Below are 19,760 nucleotides of genomic sequence, written 5' to 3' on the forward strand. Positions count from 1 at the left end.
GAGGGCAGTATGGCAACGTGAGGCAAGAAACCAAGTTAGGAGATGGAGAAGATGGGTTTGAGGGAGTCTGGGTAGACAGAGAAGTGGTAAAGGTGCTCTACAATTTTTGTTTCCAACTGAACCAACAAAGACATGCAAGAAAACAAAGATCTAGTTATGCTACCCTAATATGATCTAGCTAACAGTAACAAGAATGGACAACAACTTTATTTGCAAGGAAACCATGTATATTAACTATGTAATGAAGCATTCAAAGATCTGAACATGTAACCAACTTCTGCAAATGAAAACCAAACACTAATTATTGCATGGCAAAGCAAAGTCAGTGTTTTTGTGGGCAGCAAAGTCATCCTAGTCACAGCTCCTGATCCCAGTGAGGGAGAGGTGAAACCACAGATGTTTGTTGGCCCTTTTCTTGAAGCTTTTTTTATTAACAACCTATCAACTAAATCTGAGCATGAAAAGCTATTTTACTCATAAAAAAAACAAACTAAATAACAAAACAAGATTTAGATCTAAATAGCAGATTTTATTCTAAGAATGCAACAAAAACACATAAAGATAATCAAAGGAGGTACTGGGCGCTTGAGATGGGCCCAACCCCAAGAGCTACAGCCTCCTAAGAGAGATTTAGAGCTGGTGCAAAGCTGGATTCATCTTTATTGAGCAAGAAAAGAAGAGTTACATCAAAACTGTCCACAAGGGAAACTTGAAAATGAGCTGAAAGCAAAGATAATCTATTGCCTAAAAATCGAACTACAAAATGACTAACTACTGGCTAACTACTAGCTAACCAAAATGACGCCCTAAGCCTTCTTATTTATACAAATTGAGGACCCCAACAGTCCTCCTAAACTTTAGGGACTCGGCTGCCCAAAACTTGTAGTTAACAGCAGTCCTACTTGACTTGCTTGGCTGCCCTTGTGTTAATTGATTTGGTGGCCCTTGAACTCCGAGCTGATGGTGGAGAATTCAAGGTAAGGGCCCATAAATGAAGGGGACACCTTCCTACAAATCCTCTCCCTTGTTCTCCCACAAATTTGGCTACCAAGTGCTCATTAAATCCTTCAATTTTGTCTCCAAATTGACCAAAAAGGCTACACAAAGCACCCATTAGACTTGTTGGCATAATGACTAACCCAATTCACTCTATTAGCATAAATATAATTAAGAACATGCAATAAACTAATGAGAATGGTGGATTAAGTCGAATTAGGAGGTTGAATGAGCCCAAATAATTATCCATTTTTGGGGCTCATCAGGGACGCAGGCCTCAAAAAATATGTAAGTGTTGCACCTAGGAACTAATCAGCATGGTGATCATGGTAGCATGAGACGACTCGTGCAACATGAGTCAATAATAAGAAGATCCGATCTGAGACTTCCACCGTGTGTCTCTGGTATAGACGAGGAATGTCTCCTACCCGAGCATACTCTGGGATACCACGAGTTAACCCCTCAAGGTTCCTCGCAATCTCCCCCTCGTTGTCACTCCCTTTTTGTTAAGGGGCGACAACATCGATAGGGTGGGTGACGTGCCTAGTTATTGCGGACATCCCAGCTAGCCGCTCTGGTCCAACATCTGTGTTAACAAGAGAGATGTTATAAGCACATATATACCAAAAACAGTTAAAAAATCTCAAAATAAAAAATTTGATTTCTTACCTTCGTCATCGAAGTCCTCTCCTTCTGGTAAGGGCATGTTTGGATCTCCACGAAAATCAGTGCCACTTTATGGCTAGTCCTCCATGATGATCTTCTATCATCGTAGCCATGAAAGGAATGCAGGTTCGTATGACATATGCTGACCCCTAGTGATCTTGGGCATCAAACAGCTCCAGCGGGCCATCTGTGGATCGCGTGGAATAGGAGGATCTACCTCAGTCAACTGATATTGGAACAATGGTACTCATTCCAAGAAGAAGGTCACAAGTACTAATCCAAATCCAAATTGCTTAATATTCCCCACCTTAGCTTTGGACACCTGGCACTTGATGTTCATCTTCATGGCTTTTGCCTAGTTGAAGATCGTAGGGGCTGTACAGTTAATAGAATAAAGGAACTTCAAATTGTTAGTATGATGTTCTACCTAGGACCCCACCATCCTGTTGATGGTCAATAGAAGCACCCTCAAAGTCAGATCACACACATTGGAAATCTCTATCTTCCCACTCTTGGATTTCAGGGCCTTAGGGCAATGTTCATCAAGCAAGGAAGATATGCTCGCCCCAATCGGACGTGACCCATACAAGTTCACTAGCTCCCCTCTGCGGGATAGTCCAGTGATGAAGTATATATCTAAAGTTTCCAACTCTAGCTCCTAGTCCCTAATGACAAATATCTCTCAATTAATGTCCCAAAGACTAATCAAGTACCGAAGTAACTCAGGTTGGGCTTGCACCCCTGGGATAAGAAAGAATTGGAGGAGCCCACAAGCCCTCAAAGCCTCCACACAATTTGGGTCATTCATTTCATAGGCGTTAACATCTTCATGTTCCCGTTCTTTCCAACCCACCATTTTCAATGATTCTCTATGGGAAAAGCCATTAACTTGAGTCAATAATCATCCTTGCACATAAAATTCAAGTTTAAACGTTCAGTTTTTGAGAAAATAGGGTTTTTCCCTATCCATGGCATCGACGCTCTTGTTTTAAAAATAGTTGCGCTGATTAACGCAGATGGCTTTGTTAATCACCCTTAGTTGGCACAATTCTTTGCCCGGAAATGGTGCCGACCGAGGGTGAAAAATATTTTCAAAAACCTCCTTAAAAATCTAAAAAAATTGCTAAAAGTAGAAGTAAAGAGCATTAAAATGGAGCTCAGGGCTTTGGCTATTACTTGGAACTGGCGGCTCGTTGATTGACCTCCCAGATCTCTCGCAATATGCTTCTAAAAAATTAGGGAAAAGGTGAGTAAAAAGCCTTCACAACAAAGGTAAAATGGTAAACGGTAAAAATATATTTACTTTTTCCCTTTTTATTCATTTTTTCATGAAAATATCAGGTTTTGTAAATATTTTGACCTATTTTGCCTCAAGGACTCGATAATACACTTTACCTTACTTGTGCAACGATAGGTGATGGATGTTCGACGATGATGATGAGTCATGTTTCAACTCTTTTCTCAACTTGTTAAAGTCATATGAAAAGATTGTTGAGTATTTTCTCCCTTTTTGACTCATTAAAGAGAATAAAAATGGGGGGTTCTCTTTCAGCTCTTTTCATACCCTTTAAAAGCGAAAAGATGGTCGAGCTCTTGTCGTTTCGAACTCATTAACGAATGCGAAACGTCGTGTGCCCAGTATAAGTTTACCCCTTTTTCGAGCTAGGAGGAAGTATTTACGAAAAAGGTACTCCTTGACTGAAATGGTTAAGTGGTTCTCTCAAGTGTTGTTTTCTACCTTTTCGGGCTCGAGAGACACAAATGTTCGAAAGGGACCATGTGGAGTTTTCTTTTATGTGTCTTTTTCAAACTCTCTAAACATGAAGAATATACCTAGTTACACCTTTGTCAGACTAGTTAAACTATTCAACGAAATTAGATTCGTCACCATGACGAACGTGAGCTTCTCCTTCCTAGGGCACATTAAACTTAATAGGTTAGATTCGTCTGAAGGATGAACTTACAGTGCAAGAATATTCTATCCCCTTCAATATTATGATTAAAAAATAATCGGGGTACCTTCCAGAAATGGTGGGGGGAAATTTGGAAATCTATCAGTCGTGTCGGCAACTCACTCTTGAACATGACACTCTTTGCTTCCTGTCAGGTTGGGACATCCTCCTTTGTATCGTTAACCTTCCTAGGTTTGGGCCATTCATTTTGCCTTCCACTTGATCTCTGCCATGTAACCATGACCACCGATCCCATGGATCCAAAAGCTACCAAACTTCCAGTTGTGTCGCAAATATGTTCAAGAGTTGTCCTTCTACAGTTACACATACCTATGATTCTCTGTATCATGCAAAATCATTTTGCATCCTCTCGTCTCGTGTCGATGGTGTGGGATACATTATGGCCCTTATTCGACACAGTCTCTTTCCATCGACTTCAACTCATTATCCGAAAAGTTGAACGAGAGACTCCCTTCCAGTACCTTAGAGTTTGCATGCCCTAATGGAAAGTTATTCACACTCGACGACAAGCTCACATCATTGGCTTTCGATCGAGTGATTTCATGGGTATTCGACTTCAGTTCCTCTATTCATATTCTGTGGATTGTGTTGATAGTATCTTAAGGACCATTTTCATTATTGGTGGTTTCTCACGCGCTTGTTAATAATTTACATCATTGATTGGTAATCAAGAGACTTTCTAGCATGTTTGACATCAACACATCTACTCACATATTAGAATTTGTACTTTGATCGGGTCGTGTTGGAGCGCAAGACCCTAGACTCAAATCACAAAAGTCCAGGTTGTAAAGTGATATGACATGGTTATGATGATATGCATGTCTCTCTCAGATGGCTGGTTGCGACCAGACCATGAGCTATCATATGTGATCATTCTCATTATTGGATGGTTGTGACCATATCTTGGTTTCGTTATGATCCCCCTTGAGTGATGGCTGCACCCATACCTAGATCCATTTACATGATCATTCTCTAGATGGTTGCATCTATGCCATGATTCATGTATCATTTGATAGAGATCTTAGTTATGTATATGTATTTGTACTTGCTTGTAGGTTTTTCGATGGTAGACTGGGTCCCCACGCACTGATTTATAAAGAATTTCATCCCTCACTCCAGCTCGGCCTTCACGCTTTGGGGGCACCTGTTACACAACATTTTGTCACTATCCCTATACTCCTGTTCCTTGATCCTGGAGGATATCTACAATGAACCCGCATGCTTTACCTTCATGAAGAAACGTCCCTCTTCATGAGCAGATGAATTCCCTTTTGCACCATTTCCCCTGAAACTTCTATTTTGCCTAGTTTACAAGACCAGTGCTAATGGAATTTGTCTCCCTCGTGCCGATGTGTAGAGATTATCACTACTCCTCGTGCCAATCAGAGTGACTGCGATGTGTTTCAGTCGCGTCAGTCTTATTATGGAAAGTTTTTTAAATTAGGAGATGAAGCTTCCAACTCTAGAAGCTTCGTAACAAAATTCTGGTAAATGGTTTGGGCGGATGGGGTCGAGGATGTTAGCTTGGGCTGCTTTCCCCTATAATTATGGAACTTCCTCAAGGAATAATCCCTTCTCCTATGAGAAGAGGATCCATCTCCCATCCATATTTCCTATATAAACCTCCCTTCTTCCCAAGCACAAGCTAGTTTTTTGGTTGAGTGTTGATGTTATTTTGGTTTGGAGTAGACAACAAGCTATTACTAGTTGTAGCTATCTAGTTGTGTGAGGGAGAAGTGTGATTTGGTTTGGAGTGAAGCCAAAAGGGAAGAGCCTTAAAACTATTGTTGCTTGAGGCCATCATGGATTGCTAGCAGAAGAGTGTGGGAACCTGGTCTTGTCAGAGCAAGATTGCAACGTCAAGACGAATGGTTGTAATCTCTCTTTGACATTAATATATGCAACTACCGATTGATTTCCTACATGTTTTGTAATATTACATATTCATGGCTTAACATTTCTTGAATTGTTAAGTAGGTTGAATTGCAATTTGTCTATTACCATTTTTGTTGTCTGTTGTTGTTTACTTGTTTCAGGTGCTTGAAGAAGGAAGCGAGAGATAGCTGGAGCAAGCAAGCAAGGACAACATCAAGTAGGATAAGCAGACGAAGAGGTAGGCACTCTTGATTGATTCTAACCTAAGGAAATATTCCTTAGAATGTATCTGTTGTGGATAGACCCATCATCGGGTTAGAGGAATTTGTTTGTGTCCGCACTTATAACTTCACTTCACCACACTAGTGATCCAGGATTTGATTCCGGTAGATCCTGAGAGATAAGGAGATGGAAAATTCCTCAAGGATAGTGATGGATTCCAGATGGAATTCCAAGTTCGGTTTGGTTGTGATCGGAGAACCATTTTTGGTGTGATTACATTTGATGAGGGTGGAGGTGGTTTAACCTCTGGATTCCCTTTGTTGTTCTTGGTTTGGTTGTTCTATGAGACACCATATTTATGCTTGGAATATGGCATAGGGGTGATCGGTTGAAAGAGAGATTTGGTTCAGCCATGTCTACATTCGGGTGGTATGTGGAAGACCCGAACTTGGTTGGATTTTCCTATGATGAATAAAATCTAAGTTCTCTTAATTTTTCACTGATTTATATGTGGATGTAATGGTTGTCATATCTCTGATACTTGTATGGTTTTATGCTGGATATAAGAATGGTTATATGATTGGTTCATGTCATGGTTATTTCATGTATTTACCTGTAATTGTTGAATGGATGGATGTAAGACCTAATTTATGATATAATAGTTCAATGGAGAAGGAGGTTATCCTTCTAGTTATGTTTGAAAATATCTTTCAGTCATTTATGCTTTGTCTTGTATCTTAGACCTGTAGGTTGCATTGATGTCAAGTGTTTGACAGAATGTCAGTCCTGATTGGGGATGCTCAATCCTAGTCCAGAGGCTACTTTTGAGTTATCAACATTGTTATTGTTGAAAAGTGTGCAACAAGAAATGCTTGTTGAGAGTGCAACAAGATCATGGAGCTTAGTGAAAAGAGTCGCCTTCACTAAGTGGGCCCGCAGGCTATTTTTGGCGCAAGTCTATTTTTAGACTATGTCTATTTTTAGACATATGGATCATGTCTATGGATGATTGATCAAGTTGGGAAAAATAGATGGACTTCTATTTTTGATGAAAGTGTGAGTGATCACAGTGTGAGTGATTACAGTGTGAGTGATCACAGTGTGAGTGATCAAAGTCAAAAAATAGAAAAGTCAAATATTATTATCTCACAATAATATTTGGACTATAAACTTAATCTTATTCTCTTGGAGCACTTCAGTTTGAGCTACGGAAGTGGCACATGCAGCTGTCAGAAGGAAATTCGTTTTTATTATGAGTCAGTTGAGTTGTTGCATGCATGACTTCAGTTAGAACTCAAGTGAGTTGAGTTTAGTGGACTGGAGGTACAGTTGATGGAGTTGTGTTCAGTTTAGCTTTGTTAAACTGGTTGTATTTAGTCTAACTGATCAATAGACTAAAGATGAGTTGGGTGAATTAGTTATTAATTAATTCACAAGTTATTAACTCATAATGCAACTATAGAATACATCAGTTAACTCAGTTGCATGTCAGTGCATGTTCAGTTCAGCAGGGACAGGTGTTAGAGAATCAGATTGCTATCAGTTGTGACTATAGTTGTGCATCAGATCTTGCACAATCAAAGGATTGAGTATGCCAATGAGTTTGCTCACGTATCTTCATGATATTATAGCTGTTGCTCACGTCCAACATAGTGTGGGTGACTATTTTGCAGTGTAAAATCGAGTTTGGGAAGCAATTCTCATCAGTTCTCGAGCAGGTTTGAGCAGTGGAGGCAGGCAAGCAGCGGGAGAGATTTGGAGATCAAATCTGAGCTGTATTGTGTGTAACAGGTGGAGATACTTGTGAGAAGTATTATGCTTTGTATTGTTACATGATTCAATCAATATAATATACAGATAGTGTGGGGTTTTTAGCGAGATGCTTTCCCCGGGATACATACTGTGTTTATGAGTTTGATTGATGCTTCTATGTGTGCCTGTGGATGTTTCTGCTTCTGTAATTTGATGATCAACGTAGAGGAGATTATGTATTATACATGTTCCGCTTAAATTGTATGATCAGGATAATCTCTGTTGAATATGTGTCATATTATTCAAAATTTCTACATGGTATCGGAGCTAGATAATTGTAGAAAAAGTTTCTACATGGTATCGGAGCAGCTTGATTTGTAGAAGAGATTTTTGCAGGATATCAAGCGAGGATTGATCATCAGATCTACTATTCAGTCACGAATTCTAGATCGGAAGCAGTTGAGTTTTTTGTGCTGGTGGAATTCGAATTTAATTCCAAAGCAAGAGATAAAACTCAGAAACATTCAGTTCGAGAATGGAGATAGTATGCCCCAGTATCTCACGAGGTTCACTCAGTGTCGAGATGAGCTGGGAAGTGTGGGGGTTACTGTTGATGATGAGGATGGTGAGTCTAGGACTCCTTGACCTTCCTAAGAGTTGGCATAGCTACCAGGACTCGGTGAATGGAAGGGAGAAACTGCCAGGATGGGAGAGACTTTGGTCGGATCTTGTGCAGGAGGAGATTAGACGGCACACCAGAGACAGTTCTTCATCTATGCATGATGAGGAGAACTGTGCCTTAGCGAGTAAGGCGAAGAAGGGGAAGGAGAAGGTTTCTCTTTTCGAATCTTGTTCTTCCAATGATGGGAAGAAGGTTGACAAGGCGAAGGTGAGATGCTTTCGTTGTCATGAGTTGGGTCATTATGCTACTAATTGCCCAAAGAAGAAGTCCAAGAAGGGATCCGGGGAAGGATCTGAAGGTGAGGCAGCCTCACTTGCTTCACAGTTTGAGTTGGACTTCACACTCTTCGCATGCATGGTTTCATCCATGATGGGAAGTGGTTGGTTTCTTGACAGTGGAGCTTCTTTCCACATGACCGGTGACAAAAGTTTGTTCAGTACTTTGGAGGAGAAAGATCTCCAGATACTCATAGGGATGGGTAATGATGAGAAGTATAGTGTCTCAGGTGTAGGCACGGTTATTTTTCAGAGGGAGCATGGAGCTCGCCTTACCTTGACCGATGTCAAGTATGTACCAGGACTGAAGAGAAACTTGGTGTCGATCGCGATGTTGGAAGACAGAGGATATGATGTGGTCTTTACTAAGGGAAAGGTTTTCCTTAGACACATCATCACTAGACAGGTGAAGCAGTTTGGTTCACGGGTCAAGAACTTGTATGCTCTTGAGGTTCAATATGCATGCAAAGCCTTGAGCAGCAAGGCAACTGATGGAGACTTGGTGGTTGAGAGGGAGCGTATATTACCTCTCAACATGCAGAGCCAGAAGAAGTCTCAGACGATTGTGGAGGAGCCACGATTGGTGCAGCAGCTTCAGGAGGTTGTGGAGCAGCCACAACAAGGGAAGCTGAGAGGAGATCGAGTAGAGACATCTACTCATCCAGAGACCTCCAATAGGGGGAAACTTCAAGCCAGGTGGGCTGAGGGATCGCATGCATCCATACCTCCAGGTAGGAGGTGGGGTGATGTGGATTGATTTTCCCAAGGAGGAGGGGCAGGATCCTTGAGGTACCCAACCTCTTGGATGAGACCTTGCTACGGGAGCCCCGATGTGTAGTAGCAGGAACTGACTGATTGGGTAGAGACAGATGCGGATGGAGTGGCAGAGAGAGCGACAGTGCAGGGAATCCCAGGACAGCGCATAGCTAGCAGGCTGTAACAATGCGAGAGGCACAAGTGTTTTGCACAGTGCTAGGTGGCACAGAGAGGTGTGCAATGGTGCGAGATGCATGGAGATGTTGCAGTAGCGCAGATGTCAGAGAGGGAGCACTTGTCAGCAGCAGGTAGAGCTTCAGCATCAGAGGATGTTTCTATCCCAACAGGGAGGTCAGTTGGGAGGTGCAGTGCGGATGCAATGCTGGGAGATAGAACCAGCAGCAGCACAGATGCAGTCAGAGATCAAAGTGACAGAGGCTAGAGTAGTCAGATACTGAAGAGCACAGAGATGCAGATTTTCAGTTGACAGAGGCAATAGCAGTCAGAGACTTTGATGACAGAGCAAGTGGACCGGCCAAATGTGTTGCATGGAGAACATTCCAGAGTTACAGGATCGGGTTTGAGAGGAAGCCTTTCTTGTTGAGAGGGAGTGTTGAAAAGTGTGCAACAAGAAATGCTTGTTGAGAGTGCAACAAGATCATGGAGCTTAGTGAAAAGAGTCGCCTTCACTAAATGGGCCCGCAGGCTATTTTTGGCGCAAGTCTATTTTTAGACTATGTCTATTTTTAGACATATGGATCATGTCTATGGATGATTGATCAAGTTGGGAAAAATAGATGGACTTCTATTTTTGATGAAAGTGTGAGTGATCACAGTGTGAGTGATTACAGTGTGAGTGATCACAATGTGAGTGATCAAAGTCAAAAAATAGAAAAGTCAAATATTATTATCTCACAATAATATTTGGACTATAAACTTAATCTTATTCTCTTGGAGCACTTCAGTTTGAGCTACGGAAGTGGCACATGCAGCTGTCAGAAGGAAATTCGTTTTTATTATGAGTCAGTTGAGTTGTTGCATGCATGACTTCAGTTAGAACTCAAGTGAGTTGAGTTTAGTGGACTGGAGGTACAGTTGATGGAGTTGTGTTCAGTTTAGCTTTGTTAAACTGGTTGTATTTAGTCTAACTGATCAATAGACTAAAGATGAGTTGGGTGAATTAGTTATTAATTAATTCACAAGTTATTAACTCATAATGCAACTATAGAATACATCAGTTAACTCAGTTGCATGTCAGTGCATGTTCAGTTCAGCAGGGACAGGTGTTAGAGAATCAGATTGCTATCAGTTGTGACTATAGTTGTGCATCAGATCTTGCACAATCAAAGGATTGAGTATGCCAATGAGTTTGCTCACGTATCTTCATGATATTATAGCTGTTGCTCACGTCCAACATAGTGTGGGTGACTATTTTGCAGTGTAAAATCGAGTTTGGGAAGCAATTCTCATCAGTTCTCGAGCAGGTTTGAGCAGTGGAGGCAGGCAAGCAGCGGGAGAGATTTGGAGATCAAATCTGAGCTGTATTGTGTGTAACAGGTGGAGATACTTGTGAGAAGTATTATGCTTTGTATTGTTACATGATTCAATCAATATAATATACAGATAGTGTGGGGTTTTTAGCGAGATGCTTTCCCCGGGATACATACTGTGTTTATGAGTTTGATTGATGCTTCTATGTGTGCCTGTGGATGTTTCTGCTTCTGTAATTTGATGATCAACGTAGAGGAGATTATGTATTATACATGTTCCGCTTAAATTGTATGATCAGGATAATCTCTGTTGAATATGTGTCATATTATTCAAAATTTCTACAGTTATCACATCTTTGATGGATTATGAAGGTTGTAGCAAGTTCTGGGTAGAGGGCTGGATTATAGGCTAGAAAAGTGGCTCAAATCTCAGGCTCGTTGGCACATGTTTGTTGAGAAAAGTCCGTAGGCATTGGCACATAGGCCTATGAGAGTGACTTTGGGTTGCTAGCCATTGTCTTGCCTATAACATGAGAGAAACTTTGAGTTAAAAGGCTTAAAGCATCAGTGGAACCTAGGGCAGGATGTTTGAGTGGCTGACATGCCTTTTATGAGTGTTGTTGATGATGTGGATGGGTTTGTTTGATGTGTTCCATTGATTCCATTTCCTTAAGGTTACCAAGGAGATTGAATCCCTTATAGTGACCTATCTCATCACATGTGTTCCCCGGCCAGTTGGTTGCTTGGGTGGACCTAGGAGGAGGGGTGTTACAGATTGGTATTAGAGCATGGTTGCGCTCCCTTTGGGTCATATTTGATACCACAAGTTGGTATTAGAGTGTGGTTGCACTCTCCTTCGGTGAAGGTTCTTTGTCATGCATGCTTGTTAGTTGAATGTGTGTCTCTTACACATGCATTTCATGTGCTTGTTGCATTACATCATGTTGATCATGATTGTAGTAAGGTTGTCATGAGGAACTTAGTGCGATTTTATGGGATGCATCATCGAAAGTATATGAATATTTGCATAGGTTATATGTCGCTTACATGTTGATTATATGTCGCTTGACTACATCCTTGTATGTTAGGTGCATTCTTGAATGTTTTGATTACATGTATCAGCCTTGTAGGTTGATTACAAGAATTGATTGCTTATGCTCAACTACAGGTGTTCATACGTATGTGTAGTTGATTAGGCATTTCTTATGCATGTTGATAGTTGCATGTGGAAATCTGTGCAATGGAGTAATGGTTGTTGTCATGCATGAGGTCATAATATGCATTGTTGATATGGCCTTGCATTGATGACTGGACCCTAGCTATAATGATGTTTATGCATTGATGCACTTACTTTTTATATGTCTATATGCTATTATGTTTATGTTATAAATGCATCATTGTTGGCTTGAGGGGGCTTGACCCAGGTTTAGAGTTAATTAACCAAACAAATCCCTGTACTACTGGCCCTTTCAACAACAGCCCGCGGAGCGCGGACCGAGGTCTCACCCGAAGTAGTATGGGGGGATGCAGGAATCAAGTTTCCTCACCCTTGAGATGTATGAGGTGTCACTCTAGTCCATCTATGAACTCGATTTGTGCAGGCTACTTTGCACATTTTTCAGACCTGTGGTACTTCTGCGATTGTTATAACTACCTTTGCGCAACCCTAACTAGGGACTGTGGTACTTTCGCGTCATTAAGGCAGAAATCTGTGCTAATTCCCTTAGTTACTCTACGGATCCTATTTATCTTCTTATCATTATTTAGTTAGCGTCACGTAAACATATGTTTATATTATATTCACTTATTTAAAACATTCATATAAGTTTGCGCAGCAAAAAAATAGTAAGCTTGCAATCTATACCTAATATACTTCAATGCATGAAACAGGAAAAGATACACAGAAATATTTGTAGAAATCTTTATTAATGCTTCAACTAGTTACAAACTCAACCTACCCTGCGCGCTTAGTTGTAGGGGTCAGCGCACTCAGCTGCGGACTACTAGGCCTCTACGCACTTAGCTGCAAAGCCTTCTCCTACTCTACGACCCAAAAGACTCAACTCTACCCTTAGATCTGACTCAATTCATCCTTTTTTGTGTCATGTTCTTCATTATGTCTCTTTACATCTTAAAGCCTTGCTTTATTTATATAGTCCCATGGTCCGCGGACCATGGCTAAAACTCTTAAGCTAACATTACATAACAAAAATAAGGGCAGACAACCCTATGACTCAATTACAACTTTGCGCTTCGCGCCCACAAATCACAAATTCTTTACACTAGACTTAGTCAAAACTTGGGCTTTAAGCCCCAAAACTTGCTTTGGGGGATCCCACACCCAATAGGCCCCCAACACAAACATCGTGACTCACCCTCAAGTCACTCAATCGGTGTAGAGATCTTCATGCAGAGACCTCCCAGCTCTGCTCGGACTGCTGCCAGGTCGGCAACGCACTGAGCCGCTACCTGCTGTATCTCCTGTATCAATTATTCTGAGACCGCAGTGTTGAAACTGATCCCCTGTATCTATTCCCGCGTCCCTTTCATCTGTGCGAGTTTTCCTTTAATTGATGCTATTATTGCGAAGGCCTCGTCGATCCAAGGTTGCACACACACCTTCAAAACTGCTTCTCTGGGTCATGCTACGTCTACTTGCTCCTTAAGCACTTTAGCCTATTGCATTCGCGCAAGCCTCTGTGTGAGGGCTACCATCTGCGCAGTGCCTCTGACATTATCATACTTTTGTTGTAGCTCATGGCCTTTGTTTCTAAGCACTATATGTTAGGGTCCTCCTGCAAATTGGTGAGGACCGCGAACGATTCTTCCAACATTCTGGTGCAATCCCTTACTGCATTGTTGATCTCCTCCATCCCTACTATAATGGCACTAGCGCACTGTTCCCTTACCTCTAGAGGAGTTGAAGGTTGCACCTTCAACCGTAGCTCTGCTATCTAGAGGTTCAGCTCTAGCTAAACCTTGGCCATCTCTTCTCCCACCTCGCACAACCTTGTCGCTAATCTCTGGATGCATGCCTATGCGACTGTTTCTGTTGGGATGGCCAACTCAAGGACCATCTAGAAAGCTCCTTTGATTACCTACACCATCTACCTATTTTTAGATACAACCTCGCCACACTGCAAGCTCAACTGCGCCATCTTGATCCTTTGCTTGCTCAACAACTATAGCGCGCAACTCTCCCTAGCCTGTAGTTCTGCAGTAATCCCATCTTGCAGAACATAGAGTGTCTCCTGAGGGAGTATAGCCATGTTGAGCCCTATGCCTTTCAACACACTGACCGTAGGCCTGTTGACCTCATTTGTTGTAATTAGTGCCCCCTCTATCAGCACTACTGCATTGGTTGTATGAGCGTGCAACATTTCCTCGGCCGCAGTTGTTCCTACTGCGAGGCTGGTCAAGAGAGTACCAACATGAGGAGTGCGCACCTGCAACTCCTAAAGTTTTGCTTGGAGGGCCCCCAACAAAAGATGATTCTCCTTCGCAAAGTTTTGGAGGTCCTTTGTGGTGATGTCATGCATTGTCTCTCTTGTGTCATGCAGATGCCCCTCATTAAGGGTCATCGGGTCAATAGACAACTTATAGGCTTTCACCTTCTTGTGTAGCCCCATCTACTCTCTCAGGCAATAATGCTTCAAAAGCATTGATGCTGTCTGTGGGCCAGCACCGCCCTGCTCTCCCCTGTTTCTAGCTCTTTCTCCTGCTCAAGTGAAGGTGACTTCTGGCCCTCGCACTCCATTGTTGCTGTCTTTTGTGCTTCTGCAGTGGCCTTCTATTGTTCTACTGCTATCGGCACAACATCTCGTGCCTCCTGTGCCTTTGTTGCTGCTGCTTCTTTCCCTCTCTTTTCCACCAACTGTGCCACTCGCAGTTTTGCCTCCTCCTTCTTTTTATGCGCAACAGACTTTTCCACCACAAAGATATCTAGGGCGTGCCATTCCAGCGGTCATATATCAAGTACATCAAAGATCACGTCATCAGTGGCCATATATGGTAGTTTGTGCCACTTCTTTGCAGGGTCCTTGCGTACCCTGAGGTATACATGGTGAAAGTTTGCTTTAAAATTTGTGAAACTCCATAGGTTGTTGTAGATAGTGGGTGATAACCATGGTCTGTGGTTAATCCCCATCTGGATGTTCATCTCCATGAACACCCAGAATATTTTACTGTCGCAGACCCAGTGCACATCTTTGGTAGCCCACAGCGAAGTGTACTTCGCGGCCTCTGGGAGATCCCTCGCAATTGTGGGGAACTGGCTATCCTCTGGCAATTCCCTAGCCACCAGCACTATGGACAGCAGAAACCATGCATAGTGGAAGGTTTTCCCCTATTCATGTGCCTCACGATAGTTCTCCAAGAACTCTTTGCACAAAAATTCAGACCAGTTAAACTGGACCCCCTCCGTGCACTACTTGGCAAGTGCAATCATTTGCGTGGCCACCTCGTCCGCGTGACACTTCCATATAACCTTGCTTGCCAGTATTTGAGTCTCCATCATGACTACATCATTATTAATACTGGATATCGCATACCCCTGCTTCTACTTCTCTAGCTTATGCTTCTTCTTTAAGGCCTCCACGATGGCCAAGTCACTGCTTTTTCCCTCTAAAATGTCTGTTGTGTCTTCTCCTTTACACGGGAGTCAAGTGATTCTATGTATCATATGGTCTGTGATGGGGATGGGCTCCTCTAGCCACAAGCACCCATCATGCACCAGGCAGAGTAGCTTCCTGATGATGAAAATAGTTACTAGGGCGCGATGATAATGCGACACCCAGAGCAGGTTCAACAACCCTGCATTCTCGACCCCGTGCAACCACTTGCACGGCTCCATCTCTATAAACCCAGCTACAGTGTGTTTCTTTGGCTTCATGAGGTGTGCAGTTGCCAGGTGAGGGAATTTCTTATGGTCAGTGAGATCCCAATCCTCAAATTTTAAGCTCGACACCCTTGCCAAGTGCGCTCCCTCGAAGACGATATCATCAGGTAGCAACAGAGTCTACAAAGGGCTTTTAGCCTCATCTAGGTCCTTGGGTACCTTTGCCTTCCCCTTCCGTGGAGGAACATATGTGGGCAGCTCAGTTAGAGGGGTCACACCCTTGGTTTATTCCTCCATGCACTCATCTTCATCTTCTTCTATGATGATATCCTTCAAATCTTCTTCCTCCTCGACGGTTTCCAGATTAAACTCTTTCCCTTTTTCCTCCATGGTCAGTTTGGTTCACAACGTGTTTCATGGGGACATCCCTACCAGAATCATGGATTGCTTGTCTTTCTTCGGTCTCAGTGTGCATGCTGATTTAGGGATTTCCTCAACAAGCTCAAAGCTCTGAGGGGAATCTTCGATGGTCATGGCCTGCGCGGCTTCTTCAGCAGTAATTTTTGTGATTTCTCTGACTTCTCTAGATGCTACCATCTCGTTGGTCTAGAAAACTCTCAACTGTGCAATCAGATGCTCAAACAATGTTCTCAGCAGTTTACATAGGTCTCGACTCAGTATACTCGACAGCGCAATTCTCAAATGACCAAGTGTTGTTTGTTGGTCAGCCCTTTTTAATTTACAGCATCTTTTGAATTCAAATTGGACCATTCCCCCCAAATCCAGTTCATTAATGCTCCCTTGGTGGTAGATTTTGCTAAATCTTGCCCATAAATTATGCCTTAATCGTTTGTCGCCCGCTCCATTTGATCTCAAACCAAGCATCACATCATGAATAGTGACTGTAATGGTCACTTTCCAGCCCACCCACGTGGCAGCGCAAGTACCCCTTCACTGTTTCAAACCTTGTGACACTCTATTCCTACGCGCAGCCCCTTCATCGTGCCGCTCCCAGGCAGAGTAGTTTATAGTCTCGCACCTCCTTCCAACTGCCTGGGGCACTAAAACTATTCTTCCCACAGCTAGTCAGATGGTCGCGCCACCTGTATATGGCCCGCTCTGATCACCATCTACCTTTTCTGGGAAAAGTTCACCTTTTAGATTTAATACATGTGTCACACATTTTTCCCTTTGCACCGTGCCATCATTTGGGATCCCTTTAGGAATATGCGGTCTAATCCAATGCATTAAATTAATTAATTCTTGGTGATAGTCTCCCAATTTATCAACGTAATCAAGTGCTTCTTGTTTTACCAACTCGGTCCTTTTATCAAGAAAGTCCTTCTTTATTCCTTCTTCAAGCTTATTCACTTCTTCTTCCATTATGGTGCTTTTCTCTCTCAACCGAACTCTTTCATTCATGAGTTCTAGGAGCCTAAGATCACCTTGCTGAATGTCTTCATCAAGTTCTGAGCACTCTTCTTCAATTTCTTCTAACTATGCAGTCCCTTCTTCTAGGGCGTCTTGACCCTTCATATTCCACAACGCTGCTATGTGTGGACTAGGCCTATGGTACTCCCTTGGGAGTACAATGCTTACTCCACAAACTAGCCTAGAAAGCATCTCTTCCATCAGTTTCTTGTACGTCATCCTATAAGCCCATGGGACTGCCAGTACGTACAGGTCCCAATCATTTCAATGCATGCTACATACCTTGTTCAATGCTTCGTAAACTTCGCTAAATGCTTCTGCATGGAGAACCTTCTATGCGATCATATTCTGCTCACTCTGTCGTTCCAACTTGAGGAGCTTTTTACACCTTTTCCCCCCCAACACCTACTTATTGACCATGTCCCTCAATGCGAAGTTCATGTGCATCTGCGTAGGTTGTTTGCCATATGCTCGTACCCTTCTAGACAGATGCGCACATGGGCCATCCCATCCATGGTATTTATTTGTCAATCGCACTATAGGCTTCCCAAACCTTGTGCACATCATCCTCCTACATGCGTGCCAGTCTTCAAAGCTTTCTAAGTGCGTACCCCACCATCTCATGGGTGTAGCGCACAACATCCAATTCAAAGCTTCAAAACGTTGCTACTCTGGTACGTCTCATTCAAATTTTTCCAAGAAAATATCTACCTCACCTAATCCATCATAAGTAGGTAGATCTTGCACTTCTGTCGATACGTAGTGCAGTGATCATGTCATCATATTACAGTTCAGTTTGGTTACCTCATGTAACCTATCCTGCCATTGCTCTATCTCCTCATTCGAGTCTGAAGTACAGGAGTTTTCGCGCTCCCATGAAATTCGTCCATCTGCAATGGGATTGACCCAGTCTTGCTCTCATGTAGTTATCTTGTAAATGCAGTCTAAATCATCGTTGCTTTCATAGTCGCACACTTGGTCAGTGTAGTATGATCCCTCAGCAGGGTCCAAAGGTATCACTACGTGCAGAGACTTCTTCTCAAAAATCATCTTGCACTTCTTCAGGTTTATCACTCCATTCATGTAAGTGGCCCAATCAATCCCTAGGAGCGCGGGGTAGGGATTGCTATCATCAAAAATCTTTATCACCTCAAAGTTGGCTAGTGCGCTTTCTCCTTCAATATACACTGTGATTCCCTGTAATCGCCCCAGTGGTAGTATATTTTTCTGGTTCGCCATGCGCAGCTGAACAGGAGACCACTGCAGCGTCAGCCTACCCATGTGTTCCCATGTCTTCTTTAGCAGAACGTTAGCGTCCAATCCTAGATCCAAAATTACTTGGTCCATTTCGTACTGCCCAATCTACGTGGTTAAACTCATTTCTCTTCCTGTCCTTGTCTTATGTTTCCCAATCTTTCGGACCATGCGCGGTTCTCCTTACATGGTCCCAACGCATCTGTTAATGAGCTCCTGCAATCCCTTTACAACTTTACTGTCACGTAGTAGCTTCATGCATGTTTCCAGGAACAACATGAGCATCAATGGGTCCATTTCTAGCTCTGGTCTATCTTTGCTTCCTGAAGTGGAGGCATCAATGAAGCTATTCTTGGGATCCATAAAAGTTTCTTGAGCGCACTCTAGATTAAACTCTGCTTCCTTCACCAGAGCTTTGTGAATGCAAGTATCATCTGCTAGTTGTTTTCCTTTATCATCTCCTGTCGTAATTTCACTTTGGAGCATGATATTCACATTAGGTTCTTCTTCATGTGGCTCAAACATCATCATTTGTAAGTTTTGAGTCAGGGGAAGTGGTAGTGCTCCCTTGTCATGCATCCTAGCTATCAAGGTAGGACAATCCTTCATCTCGTGATCAAACAAGGTATAGTACAAACATGATGGACGTGTTGGATTCGTACAATCACGGGCATAATGCCTTGGCCCCCCGCAATTGTAGCATATCATCTATCTGCGACCTCTTCCAGGTCCTCCTCCCCCTCAGCCTCATCTGTGCCCCAGAAATATGGTGCGCACCATCCCTGCACCTTGGCCTAGGGGCCCCGTTTTGGCCTGAAACCTATAGGTAGGAGTTCTATCCATTATTAGTTCATAACTTCTACAGGTGCACTCGTCATGTCCCACTAATCTATAGAAATTACAGAATAATTGTTGAGAGTTCTGTGCACTTCTGCAACAGATGACAGTTGTCCGTAACATGATTTCCTCCTATCTGAAAAATCGCACACCACAAAGTAGGTGTTGCGCTTGGTCCTGCTTCCACTTCCGGTCTTACTGGCATCAGCCCTCCTTCCGTGAGGTAATTTTTGTACACTGGGCTGCAGTCCCTGTCATGACCTTATTCTTTACATTTCATGCACCACACCTCTTTGCGCACCTCTGGTCGAGCTGTCCTGTCCTGTTTCAGTCTTTGCATTTCTAGGCACAAGCTTTTCAACTCCACGTGGATTTGTTGAACTCCTAAGTTAGGATCTTGCATTGGGGTCTCATGCAGTCTCATCACAACCTCTAAAGCTTCAGCCTGAGTTGTCAACCTCTACTACATTATCATGTTCCTCAAATGTGACGATAATGATGCTACAAACCATTCGCGGTGCTATCCATCCATCAAAGTCATGTTAGCTTCACGAATTGTGCACTTCATCCTTTGATCCAACTCCCAAGGAGTCTCACCTGGTAGCATCACAATTTCCTTGAACCCTATGATCGATTGCGCCTCTAACTTCGGCCTGCTAAACTCCCTAGTTAGTGCAGTTTGGATAACTGTGATTCCTCCATTTGGATGGTCGC

Source organism: Pinus tabuliformis, chromosome 8 (assembly GCF_031772625.1).
Source record: "Pinus tabuliformis cultivar Carrire ecotype Pingquan chromosome 8, CPIR1, whole genome shotgun sequence".
Lineage (NCBI taxonomy): Eukaryota > Viridiplantae > Streptophyta > Pinopsida > Pinales > Pinaceae > Pinus > Pinus tabuliformis.